The sequence below is a fragment of the Peromyscus maniculatus genome, chromosome 3 (assembly GCF_049852395.1).
Source record: "Peromyscus maniculatus bairdii isolate BWxNUB_F1_BW_parent chromosome 3, HU_Pman_BW_mat_3.1, whole genome shotgun sequence".
NCBI classification, from domain to species: Eukaryota; Metazoa; Chordata; class Mammalia; order Rodentia; family Cricetidae; genus Peromyscus; species Peromyscus maniculatus.
Genome location: NC_134854.1, coordinates 29,245,990 through 29,256,969, shown reverse-complemented (window position 1 = coordinate 29,256,969; position 10,980 = coordinate 29,245,990).

Here is a 10,980-nt window from a genome sequence, read left to right as displayed (position 1 = left end):
CATCACATTTTTACAGAGTGTGCAAATACCTCACAAAATGTTCCTTCGGGATAAAGAAAATATTAGCATGCCACCCATTAGTGACTGTCATTAGGAACCTCATCTACTCCTAATTTTAATTTATATTTTGTGTTCTTCTTCCTAGTTTTCTCCTTTTAAATGTTTTCACATTTTGTATAGACACATGCTACCGAATGGTGAACAAGCTAGTCTTTCCTCTTGGAATGAGGTAGAGAGAAACAGATCAAAATTAAATTGTTACAAACAATGTAGAAGGAAAGTAGAAGAGGGTTTACCTTTAAACTCTAGAAATCAAGTTATCTCAGGCAACTTAAAATGCATTAGTGTGACCAACTAAAAACAAAATAAAGATTGCTAAGTGAGTCACAGAGAGTTGCTTATTGGGAAAAAAAGTATTTTAAATAGCCTCATCTCAATCTTCCACGTCTATTTAGTCAATTTTTCTTGCCCAAGATTGTCTTTGTACAGCTTTGAAAAGATGTTCTCTGTGGTTCCTTATATCCTGGATCTTCTCAGCAGTTTCTCCACCTGGCTCATATTCCACTGTTACATCTGTTGGAATTCTTTGGGTCTCAAACGTCCATTCTGACCTTCTAACAGCTAGTCAGACCTTCTAAATTGTTGTTAACAATTTAACTGTGATCTGCATCTCTTTATCTCATTGCAAGAAGACAGCTTAGCCTGTTCATCTGAAGGGCCTCCTCCCAGTCTCATTCCTCATCCAGAAAATCCTAACATACAACTCAGGGACACTCATAATTTGGGTGCCTGAAATCAGAATTAGCAGGTAAAGTGCAGTCACCACAATTTCAAACCAACTTTGACCATCAGAGTTCACTGCTTTCATAAATTACTCCCTTGATCTTAAAAGCAGGTGATGTAGCATAAACACTAACAGAATGAGGGGCAGCTGGTCTAGCACTGCCTACGCTGGTGAGGAGCAAGAGCCTCACTAGCGTTCTGTACAACATGTGACATCCCATTGCCCTGCCCCTTAAAAGCAGCAAATAGTGCCGTTCCTTGTGACAGCTAAAAGAACCAATTGAAGCAGCTTCCCGTGAAATAGCAGGCCAGCCTGTGCCAAAGAATTGTCAAGGTCTTTCTCTCATTGTCTCACCCAATAGTGACTACATCCAGGAATGATGATGAGGTGACCTATGCTGCTAGAGTCTGTCTAAGGCACAGGTGCTTTCAGCTTTGCCTGAATAGACTGTCACTTTCCTAGGACATTGTTAATATGCTCCAGTGACCCATCAAAGTCAAAGTCCCACCTGGCCAATTTACAAATGCCTGAGGCCCAATGCCACCCACCTAGAATGTGTGAGCTAAAAACCATCATTAAAATTGAAAAAAAAAAAAAAAGTACCCATATGGCATGCTATAAAAAGTTACCACCTACCAAAGGCACAAAAAAGAAGCATGACTCCCACCCCTACTCTTGTGTGGTAAAACAAAACCCAAAGGCACCCTTTTGGACCATGCAGGGTCTTTCTTCAACAATATGTCTTCAGATCCAAGGTCCCCTTATTTCCAAATTTCTACTCCATACTTGTCAAGGTGCTAGTCTTCAGATTTAGAAGATTGTTTTTGCCTGTTGAAGTTCAAAACTAACTGAGAGCTCATAAAATGAATCTTGCAAGGGATGCCATCATTATTACTGAGGAATTTGGCTGGCTTTATAAATTATACTTGTAGACAGAATGCATCTCTGACCACATAGTCCAAAAGTCAGGTCAACTGTATGTTGTTATGTGCTTAGCCAATCTGTATGTTATGCATGGAGCAGAGCACCACACTTCACCTAACAAAAAGAAGATGGTTTGAATGGTGCATTGGGCTACTATTTCTTGTACCTCTAGGAAACAAGTGAAACTTACTTGTTATTTAAGTTCAGGCTTTGTGTAATCGCAAATATGTATTTATTCAGAGATATTAAAAAGTAGACAAAATATGAAGCAAAGAGTGAAGGAAGTGGCACCTAGCCTGCTCGTTCTCCTGTGTTATATTAGTAGTGTGAAGTTTGACTTCATATCCTCTGTAATAGACAAGGGAAGCCTACTTAGTCTTGAGGTCTTAAATGCAAACAAGAAAACAAGTGATTCTCCCACTCAATCAAAAATCACTGTTGGATTTCTTTTTTCTTTCTCTTTCTTTTTTTTTCTTTTTTTTCTTTTTTTTCTTTTTACAAACACAACAATATTATCTAACATTATGTTTAAAAATCTTTAATATGGAAAAACACTATACTTCACAGAAGAAAGTTTACAATAAAAAAAATTTAAAGTTTGAAGCAATGCTTAATTGAAAGTAAGAAGCTATTTTGCTAATGGAAATTTCAATTTTAAGAAAATAAGTAAATCTGGTAATCACTTTGCAATTACTAGCAATTTATTTTGAAACACTGAACAAGTATTTTACTTAATCAGTGGAAACAGAATCTAGGACTTGGCTTTAGTATGCAAACGTATTTATGTGGCCTCAGAAGTTTACTCAGCTTTGACTAGTTGCTGGAATGATCTAACGGCAATTTTCCTTTAGCTTGGCTATTTTAGTTGAGACTCTATAGCAAAACCAGCTTGTTCATTTCCCTCTTTGTATTTAAAGTCATCCACTCATAGCATCGTGGAGAAAAGGGCATTCGGGGGGGTAAAGAGAAAGTGACCTTCAAAAGTAAATGATGGATTCTGAAGGACACAGAATTAGGACATAAATGCAATGTCACTCATAAGGGCATCATCTCCGGAGTCAGACAGACCACAGTGCTAATCTTAGCCCCACCATTTACTATGTGGACAAGCCACTTAACCTCACTAATTCAGTCTCTTCGTCTTTATACAAAAATAACAATACTTCACTCCCAGGGTCTTATCATATGAATTACTAAGACAATGTGTATAAATCTCTAGCAGTGCATGACCCATAGAAAGTGGCCACAAATAGAAACATTCTTATTTGTTTAATCACAAGAAAAAGCACAATACAGAAACAGCTCCCACACAAGACAAATAGTCACTTGCCACTGTGGTTGTCATTGATGCTATTGAAGTTATTTCTGAATCTCTCTGCCTTCTAGGCATAGGATAGAATTGCATCTCTGGCCCCCTTGCGGGTGCTGGGATTCATTCCACCAGTAAGCTATGCACGGAATCTATGCACATCTCTTCTTGCACACAGCATTAAAGTGGCAATATGAGGCCTTGTTCCCTTTGCACAATGGACATTTCAGAAGGTAGCTGCTCCATTAGCCTGGGTCACAGAATAACAGAGCTATTTACTGCTAAGCATCAGTCAATGAGCAGCGTGGTTGTTGTTTCTAGCAAAGGAATTTAGAAATCGTTTTCTACCCAGAAGAATTTGGTCAACTCTGGCAGATGTACATAGTAGATCTCATCTGTCTAATACATAAATAATCACACTGCCAAAACTTACACTTTAAACTTCATGTTCCTATATCAATCACCTTTCTGTGATTATAGAAGCAGCTGGTGGGCAATATCTGTGCCATTCACTCATTCAGTGGAAGCTTTCGAACATTGCTCTCAGACCCATTCCTCCAAGGTTGACTGAATCATGGGACAGACAGAAAATTATAAATATTAACCAAATATTTAACCATATGTAATAGAGAAATGTAACACCATTATGCCTCCCAGCCATTATATTCATGGGTTTATAACTCTATTAGTTTCTAAAACAGCTGGAACTCCCAGAATGAATATTCCTTAAAGTTAAATTTTGCCCTGGAGAGGCATCTACTACCTGGGCACACCTTTATTAGGGATAGACTTATTTGATAATACATTTACAAGCTAAAGCTACTAAATATTAAGGTTTGTGGACAAGATAGACTCTGCAGAATTATGAGGGGAATGAGGGTTGGTCTATAAGTAACAAAGTGTAAAGTATACACTAGAACAGTGTAATATGTAATGAAGGTGAATGCATCATAAAATCGCTGTCCAGTGACCAGGCAACAGTGAATGGCAGACGAGGATACTCGAATGCATGCTGGGTAAAAAAATCATGTCTTGTGAGTAAAATTCCAATTTTATTATGTGTTTCTTATGTGTCTTAAACAAGTCACTTTATTTGTAATTTTAAATTTAAGATTTTTTAAAATTCAAAGTATTGATGCAAAATCTAGAAGAGGGAGCCTTTTTAAATCTAAAAACTGCTATTCAGAGAAATATATTTATAATGTACGCAAAGGGATACTGGGAAAAGACTTCATGAACTCTGTATTTGCTGCAGCTATTTCTGCAACTGGAGAAATAATGGAGGAAGTAACAGTTATCTCCAGTTATCTAATAAAGTCATTAAAAAATGATAAGGCTATTGAATGTTTTCCCTTGCCTCGTGTTTTACTGTCCACGCCAGTCGCAGAGAGAGCAGGGTGTTCCTAGAATGAAGTTTCTCTTAGCTTTGCTCCAATATCCACTTCTGGGCTGAACTGATGACAGGTTTGCCTCAAGCTGGAATACAGTCTGTCATGGGGTCTGGGTAGGAAATAGTGTGAGGAGCAGGGCTGAGCTGGCCAGCTCCTCTGCAAGCCGCTGGGTGATCTTACTCTGCATTCTCTCGGATCTCTGTGTGGTCACTGAACATCAGATAAAGGAATCTAGGGGCAAAATAAATAGCTGTCTTTTGCTCTTCCCCCTCCTCTTGCAAACAGAAGGAAGAAAGGCACCGTGGCATTGATTCTAGTGATTGTAACAAATCATAGCGCGTGTAGCAGCAACTTTTACAGCAAGAATGATTATGTTTTAGGAAAACTAATGCATCAGCAAAGGAAAGATCTGTGACTACCACATAATTGTAATAAACATTTTCCCAGAAGTTTAGTGCAAGTCTTCTTTTCCAGTGTGAGACAATTGGGTTTGAGCAGCATGGATGTTAATTCTGGTGAGGTAACAGAGTTGTCACAGGTCACCGCTAATTTGGCACTGCATCTAACTGAAGTATCATGCCCTGGGTCACTGACTCCACTACCAAGCTGAACCAGAGAATAGAAGCAATTACCTAATTAATGTTTTTTTCAATTGCTAACATAATTCAAACCAAATATGTTTTGCCTGAGAAAAACACTTCCCTGAAACATTAAATTCATTTTATTAAATTCTGGCTTAGAAATGATAGCAAGCTTAATGTCCCTCATTTACATTCATGTGCTAAACTCCACCCAACAATCTTTACTAAAAAGCTTTTGCACTAGACCAGGAATTAATATACTTTATTATTTAGGACTTTAAATATTTTTTCCTGGTGGTAAAGTTTTCCCAGATGTGCAACCCTCACATGGTATAAGCTTGTATTAATTAATAAGAAGAAATAATTAAATAATTATTTTTAAACATAGGCAGGTTCAGCAAAGTTAGAAGGTGGGAATTGAGAAATTCTGTTTGATTTTTTAAAATTGAAATAGTATTTGTAAAGTGCCAAAAATAAAAAATCAGGATGCTATAAATCACATAGTAAGATAACCTGAAATACAATTAGTATATTTATCTCCCATAGTCTACGGTATATGGTTAAATAATTCCTAAAAGCTAGGTCTTATAGTGATAGAGCATTCTCTGACTGTATTCTGCACAATCCCAAGGGCTATAGTACACTAATCTGTTTTGCTCACCCAGGATATAGCCCAGTGACAGGCACAGACTCGGTGCTCAATACCGATTACTGAGTAAATCCCTAACAACAAATGTGGTGGTATTGTGTTCCCCAAAATATTGTGTACTCTAATAAATTTATCTGGGGTCAGAGAACAGACAGCCACTAAATACAAAGGCTAGAAAATGGTGGCACTCACACCTTTAATCCTAGCATTCCAGAGATAGAAATCCCTCTGGATCTCTGAGTTCAAGGCCACATTGGAAATAGCCAAGCATGGTGACACACGCCTTTAATCCCAGAAAGCCAGCCTTTAATCCCAGGGAGTGGTGGTAGAAAGCAAAAAGATATATAAGGCGTGAGGACCAGAAACTAGAAGATTTTGGCTGGTTAAGCATTCAGGCTTTTGAGCAGTAATTCAGCTGAGACCCATTCCGGATGAAGACTCAGAGGCCTCCAGTCTGAGGAGACAAGACCAGCTGAGGATCCGGCGAGGTGAGATAGCTGTGGCTTGTTCTGTCTCTCTGATCTACCAGCATGGACACCAAAAACTCACCTCGGGTTTGATTTTATTAATAAGAACTTTGAAGATTCATGCTACACACAAAACTTCCAGGAGTATCTCATGCTTCAGATATCAAAACTTGAATTACAGCCCAGGAAACTCTCTCCCGTATATGAAAGATATAAAAGGAGGGAAGTGTTGGGATTATTTCCCCAGTCAGACATTACTGGGTTGCCAGCACCAAACTGATCTCATTTACCTTCTATTTTAAAGCTTTACACCATGGAAGCTAGAAAGCTAATTATACTCTTTCCAACTTAGTTTGCATTTGGAAGCAATTGGCCAGTGAAGACAAACATCCATACCACACTGTATGGTTGAAAGAAAAGTTATGCATTCTTGATAGACGAGCAACTATAACACATCCTATTTATTGATGCTTCCTGATGTGATAGCTGGGCTGGAGCAGCAATATTGCAACATGAAGGAAAAGACAGTGATGCTGACCATGACAACCCTGAGCCACCGAAGCAACCCCAAATTCTGTCTATTTCTGTAATCATCACATATTAAAACAAACTAGAGGAGGAGCACTATTTGATTCAGTTGTCATCAGTGACATTATGTGTTACTAGTGGCCAGAAAGCATGTCTAGATGGCAGGATTCCTTTCTTCTTGCATGTGTGTTTTTAAAACTTAGTTTTGACCTAGTGTCTCACAGAGCAGCAGACCATATATTTCATCTTGAGCAATGCATCTTGGCCATGTCTACTATGTAACACCTCTTAAAGAACTTCATATAATATCCATTATGTTAGATTTTTTTAACAGATTGTTTACACTTCTGCTCACAGTTACCATAAGACATATGTTCAGAGGCTAAATTGTCCAGCCTATTTTCTTGAGATTACAGATAGTTGACACTACATCAACTGGTCCACTGTCATTTCCAAGGAGTGGTACTTGACTAAATGGATGAGAACATAACTATCAAATTCCGCTTTAAAATGAAAGGCCAATTAGGAATGACAAACAGGATACCATCACTTCCAGGTGTGAAAACCAGATCTGGATTATCAAGAAATAACCAACATACACCCAACATAAATAACATCAGCACTTTAGATCTAAAATACACAGTGAAAACTCATGCCAAAAGTCTGAGAATACATTTTAGATAGGTAAACACATCTAGCTGGCATGATGTTCTGTCCTATATTTTCCTGAAGTGCTTGCTACCATCATTTATTTAGATTGACATTGCAGGCTTTTATTAATAACAGTGATCCTATATACACTATCTGTATGGATTAATTCCTTCAAATAATGCCTGGAGCTGAAGGTTTTAACTCATTTACAATGCCTACAGGCTTCTGCAGATCCTATTACTTCATTCTCACAACAAAAGAATTGTGTAAATAAACTTAAAACAAAAAATAGTTTGCAGATTATAACAAGATATATCTGAGACCAAAGTCTTGAAAAGGTCTTTTTCCACTTCTTCAGATGCCCACTAAGGTGTACAGCATACCAAGCAGTTTCAAGCACTCAAGGAAGGTGAATGGCACCAACACTCACTGCCTTAGTGTTGTTCAAATCTTAATGGTCTTTTATTAAAAAACCCGGTACCAGATATTGGGGTAAAAGCTGAAAGATCAGAGCCACCAACCACTAGTTCTTACCGCCACAAAATCCTCAGCCTAAAGAGAAGAATTCCTGTTTCCTCAGGCCTTATATACCTTTCTGTGTCATGCCATATTACTTCCCGGGATTAAAGGTGTGTGTGCTTCCCAAGCAAAGGCATGGAATCTCAAGTGCTGGGATTAAAGGTGTGTGCCAGCACCGCCTGGCTCTATTTTCTCTCCTATACTGGATCAATCTCATGTAGGCCAATGTGGCCTTGAACTCACAGAGATCCAGCCGAATCTCTGTTCCCCAAGTGATAGAATTAAGGGTGTGTGCCACCACTGCCTGACCTTTATGTCTACTGTAGCTCTGTCCTCTGACTTCCAGACAAGTTTATTAGGGTACACAGTATACCGCCAACCCTAGTGAAGTTTACAGTCTAGTAAACTAGATTACTACATCTAAAATTTTCCCATACATCCTCCTCTTCAAGAATCCATGATTTTTGGACTCAATTTGATCAACCACAATAGATAAGACAAGATGAGATTTTAATTTTTGAAAGTTTTCTCATTTACTCAAAAACTGCCTATTGGGATAGTCTTCTCTCCCCACCATTCCTTACATGCACACGCGCGCACACACACACACACACACACACACACACACACACACTCAAATGCAAAGTTGTAACTATAACTCATTTCCATAAGCAACAGAGAAATAAGAAGAAATACTGTAGCCGTAGTGATTGTCCTCATGAAACACCCAGTTTGTGTATGGAAGACTAGCATTTCAATTACTCGTGACTCGTGGTAAAAAAGAAATGGGTTAGTTTTATTAATTTTTGGTGATCAAAAATGAAACTGTGGCAATAGCTTAGTGAATAAAGCACTGGCTGTGCATATTTAAGAAGTTTGGATTCCCAGCATCCACATAAACACTGGGTGAAAATGGTGGCCAGCTCTTAATCTCATCAGGAATGCTCAGGGTTGTAACACGAATCTTAAAAGGTCTTATTAATAAAATCAAACCTGAAGCCAGGTATTGTGGTGAATGCTGGAAGATCAGAGAAGCAGAACAAGCCACAGCTTCCTCACTTCACCAATTCCTCAGCTGATCTTGTTTCCTCAGACTGAAAAACCTCTGAGTCCTCATCCCAATGGATCTCAGCTGAACTGCTGCTAGAAGCCTAAAAGCTTAACCAGACTCTAGTGTAGCTAGAGTTTTTCTGCCTTGTCCACAGTCAGGACAAATCTTTGTCACCCACCAGTCCCACAGCCGCTCAGACCCAACCAAGAAAACACAGACACTTACATTGCTTACAAACTGTATGGCCATGGCAGGCTTCTTGCTAACTGTTCTTATAGCTTAAATTAATCCATTTCTATACATCTATACCTTGCCACGTGGCTCGTGGCATACCGGTGTCTTCACATGCTTCTTGTCATGGTGGTGGCTGGCAGTGACTCCTTCCACCTTCCTGTTCTTTAGTTTCTCGTCTCTGTTAGTGCCGCCTATACTTCCTGCCTAGCCACTTGCCAATCAGTGTTTTATTTATTGACCAATCAGAGCAACACATTTGCCATACAGACCATCCCACATTACTCTAGTTCCTGGTTCTCACACCTTATATACCTTTTTCCTTCCTGCCATCACTTCCTGGGATTAAAGGTGTGTGTCACCATGCCTGGCTGTTTCTAGTGTGGCTTTGAACTCACAGAGATCTGGATGGATCTCTGTCTCTGGAATGCTAGGATTAAAGGTGTGTGTGCCACCATTTTCTGGTCTCTATGTCTATCTAGTGGCTGTTCTGTTCTCTGACCCCAGATAAGTTTATTAGAGTACACAATATATTGGGGACACAATATCACCATACAGGGTTCCACAGAACAAACTGCCTAGCTTTACTACCTGAACCTTCAAGCTATCAGTTCAAGTGAGACACTCTCCTCTCTATGGATAAAGTAGACAGAGTTCAAAGAAGACACTCAATGTCCACTTCTTACCTTCACATGTTCTCAAACTCATGTCCACATACATGCCAACACTTATACACATGGAAACACACCACATACACACAAACTCAAAAAAGCAAACATTTTTCAAAGACAGTATTTTAATATTTAAACATTTAAGTTTGTAACCTACTATATTTCAGTTGTTAGTGTACAACATGCAAGGCAAAAAGAAATCAAAAAGCACAGTAAATACCCAGACTATTTTCTACCTTGTGAGAATTAAGGAAACAAATGAAAGAGAATTGGCTTGGTAGACAGCTTGCATGAGGATCTAAGTTGAAATGCCCAGAACACAGATAAAGCCAGACAGAGTCATAAACTTCTGTAATCCTGGTGTTCCTATAGCAAGATGGGAGACAGAGACAAGAGGATCCTTGGAAGCCTGGGGCCAGCTACCCTGAGGTAGGCAGCAGCAGAATAACAAGAGACCCTGTCTCAAACAAGGTGAGAGGCAAGCACTAATACTCATAGTTGCTCTTGGGTACACACACACACACACACACACACACACACACACACACACACACACACACACACTCACACGCACACATCCAAACTGCTGATCAGCTGTGCAATTATAAGCCTGACAAGTGAGTCTCATAAAGCACCACAAAACAGCTTGCTTTCTTTTCCCATCACTAATTTTCTGTATCTTGCCAAAGAAGCTTGTTTTTATCTCCTTGAGTATATTGTGAACACAGCACTTTGACCTTCAGAGTGTTCCAGACAAAACTTCCTTCCTTCATTTTATTATGTGGGAACTGACTGAGACTTAGATGGGATAACATCTGAGGCAGAGCAAGACCCAAGGCCAGCACCTGTGGGAGTTCAAGCCTTTCTGCTCAATTGGTCCCAGAGGACAACACAAGGAAGACTGCAGTAGAGTCCAACAGGCTCTTCTTTGTGTCCATCCAGGTTTTGGATGCTCCCTCTGCCTCAGTCATTATTAGTCCATAGCTTTTGATGCCTGTGGGATGAAGATGTCAGAGGTACAAAGTGTGAAGGGCCAAGTCCTCTTTGTCCAGAACTGATCTAGCACTGCTGTTCCCTGAGCTCAGCAGGTGTTCAGAGCTGAGTTTCCTGATGCCAATTGATCAATCCTTTGAAGACTCTCCAGCTCTGGAAATCTCTCACTGCTGAATCTGACCTGATTCTGGTGAACCATTCATGACTGGACACTTATTACCCTACCCACTT